Source organism: Chenopodium album, chromosome 3, assembly GCF_948465745.1.
Source record: "Chenopodium album chromosome 3, dcCheAlbu1.1, whole genome shotgun sequence".
NCBI classification, from domain to species: domain Eukaryota; kingdom Viridiplantae; phylum Streptophyta; class Magnoliopsida; order Caryophyllales; family Amaranthaceae; genus Chenopodium; species Chenopodium album.
This window is the reverse complement of record NC_137836.1, coordinates 48,136,727-48,145,813: the sequence shown is the minus strand read 5'-3', so window position 1 is coordinate 48,145,813 and position 9,087 is coordinate 48,136,727.

Here is a 9,087-nt window from a genome sequence, read left to right as displayed (position 1 = left end):
CGGCATAAGGTCATGTTGAATCCTAAGAAATGCGTCTTTGGTGTTGAGTCTGGGAAGTTTGTCGGATTCCTGATTGATCAAAGGGGGATAGAGGCTAACCCCGAGAAGATATAGGCGCTGATTGACATGAAGTCACCCCATACTGTCAAAGAAGTTCAAAGATTAACAAGTTATCTGGAAGCATTGGGGAGATTCCTCAGCCGGTCAGGCGACAAATGCCTTTACTTCGTCCAAGCAATCATGAAGAAGACCAGATTTGAATGGGGGGATGATGCTGAGGCGGCCTTTCAAAAACTAAAAAAGCACTTGCTCTCCTTGCCAAGGCTCGTTAGTTCTCTGCCCAGAGAGACTCTGTACATGTACTTAGCCGTCACAGATCATGCCCTCAGTGTCGTTCTCCTTGCTGAAAGAGACAGCATCCAGCTCCCGGTCTATTTCATTAGCCATGTCCTCAAAAATGCTGAACTCCGGTACCCCATGGTTGAAAATTTTGGCCTTGCTTTGCATATGGCATTCAAGAAGTTGAAGCCTTATTTTCTGGCACATCCGGTGGTGATATACACCGATCAGCCCCTCAAGCGGCCAATGTCTACCTTGGAGTCATCCGGCAGAATGCTTAAATGGGCTATTGAAATGCAAAGTCTTGAAATCACTTTCGAACCAAGAAAGGTAGTGAAAGGTCAGGCGTTTGCCGCCTTCATTGTTGACATGACCCGTCGGGTGGCTCCGGATAATCTTGATCAGGTTTGGAAAGTGTATGTAGACGGAAGCTCAACAAAGAATGGCTGTGGTGCAGGCGTAATCTATGAATCTCCGGAAGGAGACAAATATGAGTATGCACTACGGTTCAAATTTCAGGCCTCAAACAATGAGGCGGAGTACGAAGCACTGCAAGCCGGAATCCGCATGTGTAAGGCAACAGGGGCAACCAAAGTTGACGCATATTCTGATTCTCAATTGGTCGTTAGCCAGTACGAAGGTACATATGAGGCTACCCATCCGGCAATGATCAAATATCTTCAGGAGGTCAAAGAAGAGGCTGGGACACTCGAAGGGTTCACTCTGAGCCAAGGGCCTAGGTCCGGTAACAACCAGGTGAATGCTTTGTCCAAATTAGCATCCTCCGCCTGTTGTGATACGCCTCGGTAAGTCTTTTGGGAAGTTCTGGAAAAAAGAAGCATATATGAAGAGCCCATTGGAATTCTAGACCTAAGCTCTACCTGGATGGATGGCATCTGGGCTTTCTTGACAGACGGCACGCTACCTGATTCACCACATGAGGCAGCCGTAATGAAAAAGAGAGAGGCAAACTTTGAGATGAGAAACGGAGAACTCTTTAAGGCGGGGTTTCTGAAGCCTCTTTTGAAGTGTGTTACCCCAGAAAAGGGGAAGGAAGTTCTCAAAGAGTTGCATGCGGGGTACCGCACCTCTCACACAGGCGGAAGATCCCTAGCCGTCAGAGCAAGGCGGCACTACTTTTGGCCTACCCTTGAGGCAGACGCCAAAGAGCTGGTGAAGAAATGTGACAAATGTCAGAAATTTGGCAAACTTATACACCGCCCAGCTACTGATCTGACGGCCATCCACAGCCCAGTCCTGTTTGCAAAATGGGGCATGGACATTTTAGGTCCTTATACGCCTGCTCCTGGCGGAAAACGCTGCATTCTAGTTGTTGTGGATTACTTCACCAAATGGGTGGAGGCGGAGGCGGTCAGGAACATCAAGAAAAAGGATGTCATTTCTTTCTTTTGGAAAAACATCATCACCCGGTTTGGGGTACCTATGTCTATAGTGTTTAATAATGGCCCTCAGTTTGAGATGCCTCAGCTCAAGACTTGGTTGGGAGATTAAGGGATCTCAAGCTGTTTTGCATCAGTCGGCGGACCCCAAGCAAACAGCCAGGTTGAAGCCTTCAACAAACTCATCTCAGACGGCATAAAAAAGAAAATTGAAAGGGCCGGTGGCTTATGGGCAGAAGAGTTGATTCATGTCCTATGGGCCATCCGGACAACAATCAAAGGGGCAACCGGTGAAACCCCATTTCTCATGGTTTACAGTGCTGAAGCCGTCCTGCCCATTGAACATTACGAACCGACACTCAGAGTTATGCTTTATGATGAAGAGGCAAATTGGGAGGCCATGCGTCTGGCATTGGACTCTCTCCCAGAGCGCAGGGGAATGTCGCCTTGCGTCATGAGATATACCGTCCGAGAATGACAAGAGCCTACAACAAGAAAGTGCACAAGCGCCCTTTGAAAGTTGGCGACTTTGTGTTATGGAAAATAGAGGCAACTGGTAGGGCCAATGGGCTTGGAAAGCTAACTCCAAATTGGAAAGGCCCCTACCAGATCTATGAGAAAATTAGAGACGGCACCTACCGCCTGGAAACCCCAGACGGCAGGCGCCTGCCTAGGACTTGGAATGTAGACAATATGAAAAAGTACTACTTCTAAGTTGTAAAATTTTATAAGAAAAAGGTTATTAATGAGAAATCGCTTTTTGTTTTCAATTATGATTTTTCCTTTTTTAAGCTTTAAGGCCGTCTGGGATATTCACAGACGGCCCAATTGTTGAACTCTCTAAGTTTGAAACTTAGTAAACAATTAAACGTTCATTTTACATAAGGTCACTAGCTAGATAACTAAAGTAAGCACAAAACCGCTTAGTGGCTATACAGTCGGTCTTCACCTAGACTAGAGGCCAATGGCCGGATGGTTGTTTGTTTTATAAAATCGCTTGTCCCAACATGGACAAAGGCGTCCGGCGATACCCCTCCGGGTGCGATCGTCGCAGAGAGAAGCCCACCTATTTGCTCTATGTACCTATGCAGACGACAAAGATTGAACGACCAAATTGGTTAACTCATAGCCTCCTGACCAGAACAACTTAAAGAACGATTAAGTTTTCAAAATACCGGATGTCCCAAAATATCAGTCGGTGACCGACCGAAGTTCTTAAGATTTTCATTCCAAAGTTGCACAGACTCTCCCATTGGGAGAAAAAGGGTTTTGCAATGGCTACGCGGCTGTCTTTAAAGGACATGAGGCCAATGGCCGGATGGTTAATCGATTTTCGCCTGCTCTAATGAGTAATAAGGCGACCGGTAACACCCCCCCCCCCGGGTGCAATCATCACAAGCACTATCCAAAAAGTGCATCTATACATACAAGCGGCATGGTTCAACTCATAGCCGCTTGACTTGGGTAATCTGAATTACCCTTCGAAATTATACGTCTTCCCAATGCGATAAAGGACTGGAATGTATAATTGGATTGCAAACCCCCCAGGCGGCCATTTGCCTCCTGTCTTATGATAGGACAGGCGGCTCTTTGCCTTTTGTCTGATTCCAAGACGGCCTTATTCCGTTTATTCTCAGCGCTTGAGGGACTGATCAGCCTTTTTACGAAACGCCTGTTATATGTGCGGCTGAGTACTTGGCTTGGGGAAATCACTGTTGTGATTGATTGACTTTCAAACATATCATGCTTTTTAAAGCATCAGACGTTTCCAAGCCAATCAATCGATTTTAAGGTGAAACCAACCATACAGACGCCCAGGGGCAAGAGCAGCCGGACTATCAATTGCCGCATGCTTTTTATAAGTTAGGCAAAAGCGAAAATATCAAGCATACTTGAAAAGCTAAAAATGCAAAACTCAAGCGCAAAATAATCAAAACCGACTCAGTCAGCACATTCACTAAAAGACTACCCAACCAAACGGTTGTGGTAGAGCATTGTTAACCGGACCCCGTCCGGGAAAGTGATGCATATACTAATTGTTAATTAACCCGGCTCCTCAGCTGGTAAAGACAACATATACTCGGCACGCAGGCCTGAAAGAAAGTAATTTGGCATACTGTCGCAGAAAGTCATTGTTGAGATGTAGACGGGTCCACCTGGTCATTGCCCCCTTCATCTCCTTCATCTTCTTCGTCAGAAGGAATCTCATGCGCTTGACTTTAATCGGGGTGCCCAGGTTCCGACAGCTCAGTGTTAGCCCAGGCTTCAAACGACTCCGGCTCTGGCTCGCCTTTCTCCCTCAAGTATATAACCTCTTCAGCATATTTGTGAGCTAGTGCCCAGACGTCGTACTTCTTGTTTGGATACAAGGCGTTCTAGGCGATCTTTATCCGGGCATCGTTGTCAGCCTCACTCTCGGCAACCAGGCGCTCTTGTTCCGCCTCCAGGGTTGCCTTAAAGTTCAGTTGCACCAGGGCAGCCGCCTCCTCCAGCTCTTTGACCTTGGCCTTCAGGTCGGTATTCTCTTGGGAGACCCCCTTAAGAGAGTCCAACTCCGCCTTAGCCTTGCCAAGCTCCTCTTGAGCTTTTTTTAGTACCGTCTCAGCATCCCCAGCTTTCTACTTGAACGCCTCCAGGTCCTTCTCGAGCTGCTCAATCTTCGACGCCTGTGTCATTACTGTGGCTTTCGTCTCAAGTTCATTTATTGTACAAGAGTATAGAGCAACTTTCTCAGCGTCTCTGGCTGATTTGTTGGCTCTCTTAACCTCTTCCCCCTTGCGGGAGTATGGACGTTTGAGACCGTTTACCCACAAAATAGCCTGCATAGAACGAATCAGGTTAGACCTGCAGGCGGAATAAGACTTGAAGTTTATTTTCTTTACTTTACACCTCACCTCAGCCAGAAGGGATAGAATGCGTTCCATATTGAACGTCTCTATCCCAGGGATGTTGTATTTGTCCCTCTTCCGGACAGCATCAAGCATGGCCTTGGCATGCTTTTGGATGTCTGGCCGGCAAGGAGAGTGGTCTGCACCACAATTAACATTTGATGAGTGCGAAATACAAGCGGCACCAATCTGTTGATGACCGTCTGAGGAAGAAGTCTGTTGGGAGTGGGATTTCACTCGCAAAGGCCACCCTAACTCAGGTGGGGACTCAAATGGGTTTTCCTTACCTTTAGAGGCGACGTGGCGAGAATCACCCGCATGTGCTGTAAGACCTCTTCCTACCGATAGGGGGTTGGCAAGATCAAGGCCGAAGTTGTCGTCTACCTCCTGCCCCATCTTCCCCCCTATGCGCATCTGAGTCTTCCCGGCTATGGCTCCACGAGTCAAAGAGGAGGCAGACTTCTTGTTTTTGGAAGGGGTAGAGGCGGATTCATCCCTTGCCCGTTTGAGAGACTTTTCAAACGTCTTTGGGATTTCGCCTCCCTGAAAAGCGGACACAAGTTAGTTATGCATCCGGAAATGAACCTTGTGAAGTAAAAGGAAAGGGGGCCAGGCGTCTTACCTTGGCCCTGATCGCAGCCGCCTGCTTCTCCGCAATATCTCTGCGAATGGTGGCGGAGGACCGTTTGGGTGTCTTCTTGTCTGGGAGCATGGCTAAAGCTTCTTCTACAAAAAGAGCAAAAATATCAGAATTTGCACATCTGACATGGAAATAGCCCCGACGGTCAAAAGGTCAGGCGCATACGTTTAGTAAACATTGTGCTGAGCCCACAGGTGGATAAAAAGGCCTCGTCTCTGAACCAGGCGCTTTTTGGGATCCAGTTCTTTGGAACTCTTATTGTTTCCCCGGTTGACAGGGTAGCATTCTCAAGACCAAAAAAGTTGGTCTCAATTATTTTGTTGTAGTCCTCATCTGGAATCCGGGGAAGACAACATTTCCAGCCCAGAAGGTCGGGCTTCTTATTATACCGGCGCTTTCTCCCCGGCTAGGTGCAGACAGCAAGTAGAAGCGGTGCTTCCAGCCTTCAAATTTAGACACTTTGTCCAAAGTCATCATGTATTGAGGGAGTGTGGTCAACGTATACCACGCCCTCCAGCCTCCTGGGTTGCAACTCAGGTAATGCATATGGGCAAAGGCCTCCTAGCCGAGATTCAGCCCTTGGAACTCACAGGCGACAACATACCCCAAAATGTTATCCCAGCAATTGGGGGTAAGTTGCCACACTCCAAGGCCATAACCTCTTAAAATTGCCTTCATCGCCTCGTGAAGTGGAAATCTCAACCCGACTAGGAACGCCGCCTCAGAACAGCCAAAGTAGGCATTGGCGTTCCTCTCGTCATATTTCCAAGAGACGGTGCCTTCGGCAGGCGGCACTCGGATGCTATAATTACCGGCTAGGGGGCGCATGAGTTTGAAATTCTCTAAGTCTCTGTCCATGTTTGCCCTATATTTGGCAGAGACGTGGATCTTAAAGGGGTCGTCCTTCTCACTCCATTTTTTCCTCTCCTCTACCTCGCTATCCTCAAGCGGTGACATAGGTTCGTCACTACTCTCGGAACTGGAGGCGGAGCTTTCTCCGGATGACTTCTCATCCTCCGAGCAGGGTATAGAGACGGCCTCCTCACCGTCTCCCTGGTTGCATTCATCAAGAAATGAATCTGCAGGGGTTGAAGGGGCACGCGGAGGGGACCTCTCAGCAGCCGTCGGGTTTTCCCTGCCTGACGTCTCCCCCTCGGGCAGTTGCCCGCCTGAGCCCTCGCTCCTATAATCGGGATCTATGGCCGTTTGCATTGTCCGAGCCATTGTGTCCTGCATAGACACATAGACGGTCGGTTTCCAAGCATAAGGGTGGTCCCAACACCCCGAGGCGGCACTCCCAGTCCAAGACTCAGTCGTACCAGGAGACCGGCTGGACTCTAACCTAGGTTATGACGTGTGTGTTGGTGATGCATCCATTTATTGCAAAGAATATATACAAGCGGGAAAAAATGAATAGAGCTGAGAGAGACAGAGGTGGTACCTTTAGAATTGATATCTGAAGGTAAGACGGAACCGGCTGTGGCAGACGAGAATGAGCTTGATTGCTTGTGCTTGACACAGACTTAAAAGCAGACTCTCTCTCTCTCTAAGTTTATCTCTCTTAAAGTTTTTGTAAACGTACAAAATAATGAGGGTAAACGGCTATATATAGGGGTAAATTCAGGGGTACCTCCGTAATTTCCGCAGAAGGTGAACAGTAAAAAATTGGCGGTAAAATCGCCCCCCAATGGAAGAGTGACACATGTCACAGATGCCACGTAGAATGCCACGTCACATCTGTGAGGGGCAAATGTTTGGGGTAATTTTACCTTGACACGTGGTCCAACCAGAAAGTGACACATGTCACCCTAGGGTTAGTCCAAAATGGACCAACCCCTGTTTGACACGTGTCATCCCAAAGAAATGGGAAAAAAGGCGGCCTTCATGGCCCAAATCCCGAGAAAGCCGCAATGCGGCGCAGCCCACCAATGATTAGGGCTTGATTACCTAATCAGGGACACAATTTCCAAAGACCCTATAAATAGGGAGATTTCCTCCATTTGGAGACACGTTTTACCATTTTATTACACATTTACTCTTTGAAAGAGACATCTCAAGCTTGGAATCTGAGCATATACCCACCTAAATATCTGCACCTTTTTACTCCTATTCAAGTTACTAACTTGATCGTCGGAGGCGGAGCTCCAACCACCCGGAGTCTCCGTTGTTTTGCAGGTACAGCTAACGCCGGACCAGGCTTTGTGACGTAACTCTACTGAGGGACAAAAACACCCAAAACACCGTTCCTTTGGGTTCGACCCTTGACTTGCCTGTATACTCATATTTAGGTTTGTTAAGTGTTTATAAATTTAGTTTGACCGAGGGAAGATTAGATAACGACCTAGTTTTCTCTTGTCAAAATGGCGTCGTTGCCGGGGAACAGTGTCTATCTTTGAGTGTTTTTGATTGCTTGAGTCTAGGTCTTTGTGTATACTTTTATTTTATTTGATTTTTGTTTGTTTTGTGAAAAAAAAAGAGAAAAAAAATGGCATGTCTATTATTTCCTCAATTTGACAATGAGCCTTTTTGTGAATATTTCATTAGACTTGAGGGATTTTTAGACTATAATTGTTGTAGTCTTTGGGAGGCTTTTGAGGTTTGTTATTTTGGTTTGAATGAGCGAACTAGAAATAAAGTTGAATGAATGCATAATGGTGAATTTAGAGCATTGTCAATTGATGATGCTTGGGATTTTTATGTTTGGTTTGCTAGGGATGTCTATAATAGGGGTAATCATGATTCTAATATTGATATGCAATGTGTTGAATCTTTTAATATTAGCATGAATTCCCATTATTTTTTACATAATCCTTTAAGTGAACCTAGAACACATGATTTCAACTCTATTTCCCCTTTTGTTCATGATGATGAAGTGCATGCTCAAGTTGATGCTAATGGTGTATTTCAATTTTCTTCATTATTTGCCATGCCTTCTTGTGATGTTCTTTATTCCCTTGATAATAAATCTCATGTGTTTGATTGTCCCCCCACTCCCCAATGTGATGTATATACTCATGATCTTAATGTTGATTCTTCCAATCTTTGTTGTACTTCTTCTTCCTCCCTTGTTGAGCCTCAACCTTCTACATCTTTTGAATCTCTTGATGATATATTTGAGTCTCAAATTAGGTGCATTGAGCTTGATAATGAGCTTGGTCCTAGTAAGGAGATGATTAGTAATTCTATGAGAGGTCAATTAGAGATAATAAAAAAGAATGAGGAACGTATTGAGGAGGACAAAAGAAGAGGAGAAGAGTTAGAAAGCCAATTGTCATCCTTGATGCTTGTTTGTGAAAAATCCCAATTTAATGAGTGTGTTGAAGATGATGATGATTTTGAGCAACCAAGAGAGTGTGAGGATCCCATTGGTGAGAATTTGAGTGATGGTGAAGGAGTTGAGAATGAAGAGAGTGTTAATATTGAAAATCCTAACCCTCTTTTCCATCTTGATGAGTCTCAAGTGCATGATTATGATTCTTCTATCCATGAGTATTTGGACTCAATTGAGGTTATAACCAATGTGTTCTTTGAGTGTCAAATGAAAACCCATAGCCTTTTGAGTGAGTTCATTAAGAATGCTTCATGGGAGAGAAATGAGTTTGAAATGAATTTGCATCCATTCATGCATGGCTTTGAGATTTTAGGCTTTAAGGAAGTTGAGGGAGTTGTTGTTCATGGTTGTAGTGAAGGGGATTATGTTGTTCCTCTTGGAAGTTGGATGTTCAAGGGAGAGGATGATCATGAGTGTTCTTGTTTTGAGGACTCTATGATTGATTTTCATGCTCTTATTGGTGATTTGAGGCATGGTGGTGAGAAAGAG